This window comes from Epargyreus clarus, unplaced genomic scaffold, assembly GCF_041222505.1.
Source record: "Epargyreus clarus isolate Ecla_fem2 unplaced genomic scaffold, WU_Ecla_fem_2.2 ptg000007l, whole genome shotgun sequence".
Lineage (NCBI taxonomy): Eukaryota > Metazoa > Arthropoda > Insecta > Lepidoptera > Hesperiidae > Epargyreus > Epargyreus clarus.
Window position 1 is genome coordinate 13,563,843 of NW_027332215.1, and position 7,607 is coordinate 13,571,449.

The following is a 7,607-nucleotide window of genomic DNA, read 5'->3' on the forward strand; positions in this document are numbered from 1 at the left end:
TACACTACAAGTTTAAGTTTGTTCAACTGCGTCTGACGGAACACAATCAAGACCGTGGTACGAAAGACATGACACTAGTTTCGATGTCTCGTTTCCTTTTGAATGAATAGACAAATTACTCATTATTTTACATCAATCGACAGGAATACATAAAATGTTTTAATGTTTTAAGGAGGTCGTGGTACGAAACAAAATAATGTTGATGCAATATTGATATAAAACTTTCCTTAACTATGATAGTTTAAAATATGGTGGTAGGCCCCCTGCAGCTGCTGCCAGCTGTACTGCAGGTTGTCCTCCTGCTCCATGTCTTGCTTGCTCACGGGCAGCTCGTACCGCGTTGTCAGGTTGAAGTCTTCCTGCAAGGCAAAGAGACACTTTACATTATATTGTATACTATACTACCTTCTATAGAAGGTAGTAGAAACCCTTGTGGTTCAATTCTGCCACAACATGAATTCGAGGAGCACCACCGCCACACCTGTTCCTAGCGTGAAGTAGTTCTTGCGTTCTGCGGAAACTTTTGGATGCGACTAAGTGGCTTAGATAGAGTTTTTGAAGGTCTTAGAACTCTTTGTGGTTTGACTCCGGCGGCACCTCCGCCACACCTATTTCTGCCTAATAACAGCTGTGTTAAATACTGCTGTGTTCTGGATTAAAGGGTGTGGTATGAGAGACATACTTTTCCGAGGAGTTCCAGCTTAGTCCTGAGGTGTAGCAGCGCATCTATGTCAAACCTTAGGTAGGAATATCTAATCCTATCTGGGGTTGACTACAGATGTCCATGGGTGGCAGTAGCCACTTAGCATCAGGTGGACTGCATGCTCGTCTGCTACTGCTATATTATAAAAAAAGTCGACATGTTATTCTCATGTACTTATAAGGTGTATACATCAATCCATCCTCACAAACTTTACCATCAATAGTATTTAGGATAGAATAGAGTTAGTAGCATAGCATATTGGCTGAAGGGGTGTAGTTTCAATAAGTCCATATATCCGATTAATCTGAATTTTCGTATTTTGCCTTCTTATTAGAAATGTGCTAAGCAATCTATACACAAAATTTTATTTCCAAGGTCAAATTTAAATACTTTATTTTACGATAAGAAATAAGACAGCGGCAAATTCACAATTTGACGACAGAAATATTGTTTTATTTTTCGGATGTGATAGGAGTATGTTTTTATATTGCCTACATACGATTGGTTAGGTTGTTGAAACTGGTTAATGCCACTTAATTATTTATTAAGTATTTATAACATTATGTATTAAATAATTTAATTTAATTTAACAAATTGTTTGTTTGTTCTCTTTACACACAATTTAACATAAAACGTAATATTTTGTTTATAGTACATTATAATACATTATAAAAAGAGAAAAGTCAAAAAACAGCAAAAAATACAACCTGCATCATCAATGCCTCCAGAGAGAATCGAACTCCCGACCCATGATTTGTAAGACCATTGCTCTATCCCCTGAGCTATGGAGGCTGTAGCTTTAAATTTCGAAAAATCCTATTGCCTGTGATCATTAGCTACAGCGCATGCGCGATACTGTGCAGGGTAGCCCTTAGGACATTTTTTTCTATTACGCGAGATTGTATCAGATTATAAAATGAGAAAAACATTGTATCACGTTATAAAAAGAGGTAAGTGAAAAACCATCTCTTCTATGCGAAAAACACATAAAAACGGAAAACAAAATCAAAATCATACAGGATAAATGCCTCCAGAGAGAATCAAACTCCCATGGCTTGCTTAGATCATTGCTCTATCCTCTGAGCTATAGAGGCTGTTGATTTAAATCTCGAAAACTCCTATTGGCTGTGTTCAATAGCTACCGCGCATGCGGTATACCACCCTATTGCCAATGAAGGGTTATGTTTTTCGCATGTATTTTGTCTTTATTCCCTCGGATCTAACAGACAGCTGGATGAATTTTGACAGTTAAGTTGTCATTATAATCGTCTCAAATACTCGAGTGCCTTTAGATAGGTTATAGCAAAAAGAAACAAAATGGCAGATTTTTGCAAAAAAAAAACTTAGCCGAATCTATCAAATAGGGTATCAAAATAAAGGAAATGCCATAGAAACACTGCTTGTAAAAAAATCCAAGTCTCGCCATTCAGTTCTACCGTAAATAGTTGTGAGCACTCCCTACTTAAGGGACCTTCTGTCTTAAGATATTATCTCACTATCTAACCTAACAACATCTCATATCAAAATTAAAAATCTTTTGTTTCAAATAAATAGATTGACTTGTCAATCGTACTAAACAATCTAATTTAATTTAACCCTTTAACGCACACCCTCACTTTTTTTTTGGATATCTTAATAATCTATGATACTTATATGTTCTATGCCATAAAATTAAATGGTATATTATAGTAAAACTTTTTGAAATTCTTTATTTTACGTTACGTTTACTAGTGATGAGAGCATCATTGCAATAATTTTCAACAACAGTTGACGACCTAGGCAATTAGGTACATGATTGTTTTGAGTGAATTCGCAGTAGGATAGGAACAATTCGTAGTAATTGATTACATTAATAGGACTGGAATACAAATTAAAATCCCCTATCACTATTACTTCATTATATCTGATACACAGTTCTTCTATCATACTAAATAACATCATATAGTCGTTTTCAGAGCTCCTCGGTGGGATGTACACAACACTACATAACAACAAAAATCTATTTTTTAAATGTACTGTTGCACTGACCATTTCAAAAGCATAGGTATCTACCGATACCTATGATGAATGTACTGGATGCAAATCAAACTTGTGTGGCCATCAGCATTGCACCACCCTGTTTTCGACCGTCCGTTCGGTCACAACGGAATATTTGGTATCCCGGTGGAGCAATTTCGGCATGATGTATGGACTCGTTACAGTCCGTTTCAGTTATCGCGAATAAGTCAGCATTAAATACCTCTATGTTGTTTCGGAAATCTTGTAATTTTGTACGAAGGCCCTTAACATTTTGGTAAAAAAGGTCAAGAGACTTATTGCTTTTTGGCTGATTTTTTTTAATGTCTTCCGAAACTAAATCCATTCATTAAACTCTGCATTTAATGGCCATACATCAGCTTGGCTAATCTTAACATACATTCGTTCTGGTACTCCAATAATAAACGATGAGTAATCCCGTTCCGTTTTATGTTTATTTTTTTCGACCGTTATGGGCACTTCAGAGCATATACTGTTGACGTGGTTAGTCAAGGCTTCCACTGTGGTTTCTGGGTGTAAACGCCACACATGCATATTATGTCTCTTACGTTCCATAGCCTGAATAGCCTTTAACTCAGTATTACTGCCTAAGCCCAACTTAGAATACCTATTACTTCTTATCTTACTCTTATCTCTGCTATTTACCCTCGCAAATCCCCCTTCGTCTTCTTGACCTTCTTTATCAATTACTATTGACGCCGAAGGGCTCACTAATGCGTTACACGATGTCGAGGCAATAGTCTTATCAACCTGTCCGCTAAGCGATGTATCTGTGTGCTGGTGTTTTCCCGCTTTTTTATTCATTCTACTTGGGTTCAATTATTGGCCTATAGGCTCAGATAGAGTGCAAGAATAAGTTGGCGGTATTATTTTGGCTGTATCCCGAACTGATTGATCATTCTCTAATTTATTATTAATCTTTCCCTCTAGAACCGTCATAGTACTAAGCAACCGATCTAGATCTTTTTTGGTCTCACCAAACTGATATTGCAATTGTACTATTGCGTTTGATACATAAGATTGAAATCGGTCAAAATGTTCGCTAAATTATTTACTATATTCGAATTTATATCACAAAATTATATACAAACCATTCATTTCGCATGCTCCAACCAGTAGCAGGACTAGCATGTATGGTTTGATAGTAAGAAGAGGAGAATGTATAAAATACATTTTCTGCAATTTCGCTCTTTTTACTCATAAAAAGTGTGGGTAGAGGGTACAGAGGCCGATTACTGGTTGGTGGCGACGAAATAGCTGTTTTATAGAATATGGAAGTCTGCTACTCTCGGAATACTTATGCAATGACAAGTGAGAAAACAAAGTCATCGGCAACATTTGTTGCAGACTTCTATCTGTAAGGCATCAGAAGACCAGAAAACCGTCATGCAAAAACTTTTTGATTTCTGAGGTAGCAAAAAAAAATCGGTCCCCAAATTTGCCGTATTTCCGCCACTGATCCTGGGTATTAGATATTTCCAAATTTAGGGTGTTGCGTACATCTGTGGGTGAAGATTCCAATGGAGGAGAGCTATTATCAACGTTTTTATGGGCTCTATGTTTTTTTCTTTTCATTTCCACTGGATTCCTCACTTAAGCACATGCAGCTACGATTTGAATTATTATGCTGTTTTGATTTATCGGTCCTTTTCTTTTTATTGCAGTTTTTACAAAATTTACGCGCAGCTTTAACACGTTTCCTTTCAGACCTGATAGAACTATCAGTGTCCATACTGGATTCGTTATGGATTACAATATTAGCTCCGACCTGGGGGATTTCAGGTCCCCCAGGATCGAAGGTACCTTCCTCCGCCATAAAATAGTTAAAAAGACTTACCCAAGTGAGATATTTACTAAACTATATATAATAAGATAAACTAATAAAAATATATTTACAATACACTACTTAACTGATCTTTAAACTACTAAAAAATAAATTAAATGAAAAATCTCAAAAAAATGCGCCCGCCAAGTTGAACGTTTCCCGCGCTTTTTCTTGACGTCCCTTTTGACGTGTATGTCAATATAAAACATTAACTTCTACCTTGCTTCAGTCTAACATTGCAGTGATTGTATACATATGTGCATCTCGCCTGCGTACATTTAGAGTGAAATTAGCAACAGAAATTCATAGACAACAGATAGATAGCTACTGCTCGGATAAAAAATGATTGAAAAATTGTAAATTTTTACTCCTTTGTTAAACAGCCCGTTAATTTTACCCGTCAGTTAACTATCTGGAGAGTAATTTGAGAATTGAAAAATCGGCCCTTAATCTACTTTTTAAATTATTCGAGCGGAAAATGGTGTTGGCAAATTTGTAAGATATTTACATATTATTATTGTAGCCTCTAGATATAAATTAATCTTTGTCTGTCATGCTAATACGTTGTCATGCGTTGTGAAATACCGATATATTGCAGTAATAAAATACGTGTTAGTGTTGAATACGTGTTAGTGTTTATTTGAAGACATCGTAAACCTTCCTTTAATTATCACCACCGTTTTCACACATTGAAAGGTATAGTCCGCACCAAACTTCAAGTCCGCTCTGAAATTTATGCGTACAGTTTATACTCCGTAGCAACGTAAGGGCACACTAACTGCGCTATGTATCCGCGAGCGATCTGAAGCAGTGCGTGCACGACGTGAAGGTGATCAGCGCGCGGCAGCTGGAGCGGCTGGAGCAGGAGCGGCTGCAGCAGGAGCGGCTGGAGCAGGAGCGAGCGACCGCCATGCTCGCCGCGAGTGTGGACGCCCACGTCGATAGGGACGCCGTCTCGCTACACAACGTTGATGATACGGATACTAAGAAGATTGTTTGCTTTGTTATTTTGATTGTAATTTAGTAGACGTGGTATGGCCATGGTAGGTTTTCTTTTTCTTTTTTCTTTTTTTCTTTCCCTTGACGACTAAGCTGTAACGCCTCGGAAAAGTATGTCTCCCTTACCACACCCTTCAAAACGTCAAGTTCAACACAGCAGCGCTTAACACTGCTGTTATGAGGCGGAAATAGGTCGGTAGTGCCGCCCGAGTCGTACCACAAGGGGTTCTACCACCTTCAAAATGCCACCAGGCAACCTTTTGAAAGTTGTGGCCAAGTTGTTGTTGGTGGCAAAAGGATGTTAACGAGGTTGCAGGCGTACTAGCAAGCCAAAGCACATCAAAAAGTTGTGGCGTAGGTTCAATGTAAAATACAAAGGTCTTTGTCTGCCCATTTAAATTTTGTTCATCCAGACGTAAATTATTTATCGTGTACGTTTCTTTGTTATGTTTTTCTTCACTGTTATAGTAATAAGTAATTTCACATACATTTTGAAAAATCACAGGTGCATGCATGTGATTCGATCCTCGCATGATAGTTAATTTAAAAAGAAAATTGAAAAAATTGATTGATTGGTTTCATTGCTCGTAATTCGTCCCGTCAATTATGAGGCTTGCTGTCAAGCATTAGGCTTTCATTGCGTACAAAATCAAATTACATTTTTTTAAATATTTAAGATATGTTTTTTGCAATTACAGTGCGCCAATTGCAACCGCGAAGCATCAGCGGAATGTTCTCTGTGCCGGCGAACACCGTATTGCTCGACGTACTGCCAGAAGAAGGATTGGGGCTCCCATCAGATCGAGTGCCTGCGCATGACCGTCAGAATGCCAGTGCCCAATATGCACTCGGATTAGGGTTTCTGGTCGGGAATTCCCGGATCGGGAATTCCCGGGAAAACACGATAGGAGTTTCATTATACTTAACTAAATTGAATTTTAGCGTATGTTCCTCACATATATGGTACACGGTAACGAAAAAAAGTAAAAAAATCATACATACATAGCGGTCGAATACAGAACCTCCTTTTTTGAAGTATTCTAAAATATATTTTTCCCTATCCGCGAATCGAACGAGTTTATTTTGAAAAGAAAATAACACACCTGTATTATACCACAATCGGATAGTGTCGCTTATAAGAATCAAATTCTGGGAAGTAATAATAAATGACAAACTAACGTCGCGGGAAAACGCTAGTTCTATTTAGATAATTCTTAAGACACTGGGTTTAACGCCAGTGTCTTTCCACAAATATGTAATCCTCGTGTTGACGGTACTGTCCTACCCCTCACAGGATGATATGGACCTGGTGAAAGTTTGCATGCGTTTGCATTCGCGTGCAAATGCTAGTATTGATATTTGTAAGACTCTGGATTTTACGCCAGTGTCTTTTCAAAAATATTCAATTCCAAGTTGATGCGATCATGGCTAGTCTGTTTCTACTTGGTCTTTATATACCAACTCCGTCGTAACCTCATCACCGCGTTTCAGAGGACTGATCACGCCCTCTGTTCGTTTGTAATAAAACGAAAGCGACACCAGCGACATTGAAGGCATATATCATAGTTTAATGGTTTGGTAGATGTCGTTTGAACGCGCTACGGAGGCGCTTTATACTATGGAGGCGTTCTTGTCAGGTTGTCGGCATATTGCAATTATTAAGTGCAGTTAATCACTTCTAAGTATTTATGATACTCCATATGCATTGATTTCTATAATAAAATGAAGTTGCACTCCGGGAGTGCCGACAGAAGTGAAAACTTGAATATTTACGTTGTGCATTTTTGATATTTTGGAATGGTTAGGAAATCATTTTGCACGAATTGTATTAATTATCGGTATAAAAGTACTATCATTTATGAACAATATTCATTACGATATCGTACACAAACCTGACAATTATATAACATTAAAAAATAACACTTCAGAACTATTACATTTTTTTAATTTAAAAAGTTTATCTTTCCGAAAAATAAACTTCCATCCATAATTTCAACGATTCTTTCACCATCATCGTTACCAGATCGCATCGCCAATCTCTTA

General features: G+C 37.5%; 1 non-coding gene across 1 annotated transcript; it reads right to left on the reverse strand.

The window, feature by feature from the left end:
- Nucleotides 1-1,422: 1,422 nt before the first annotated feature.
- TRNAV-UAC (transfer RNA valine (anticodon UAC)) lies at nt 1,423-1,495 on the reverse strand. Its single transcript has one exon. It is a non-coding gene; the product is annotated as a tRNA-Val (tRNA).
- Nucleotides 1,496-7,607: the final 6,112 nt, after the last annotated feature.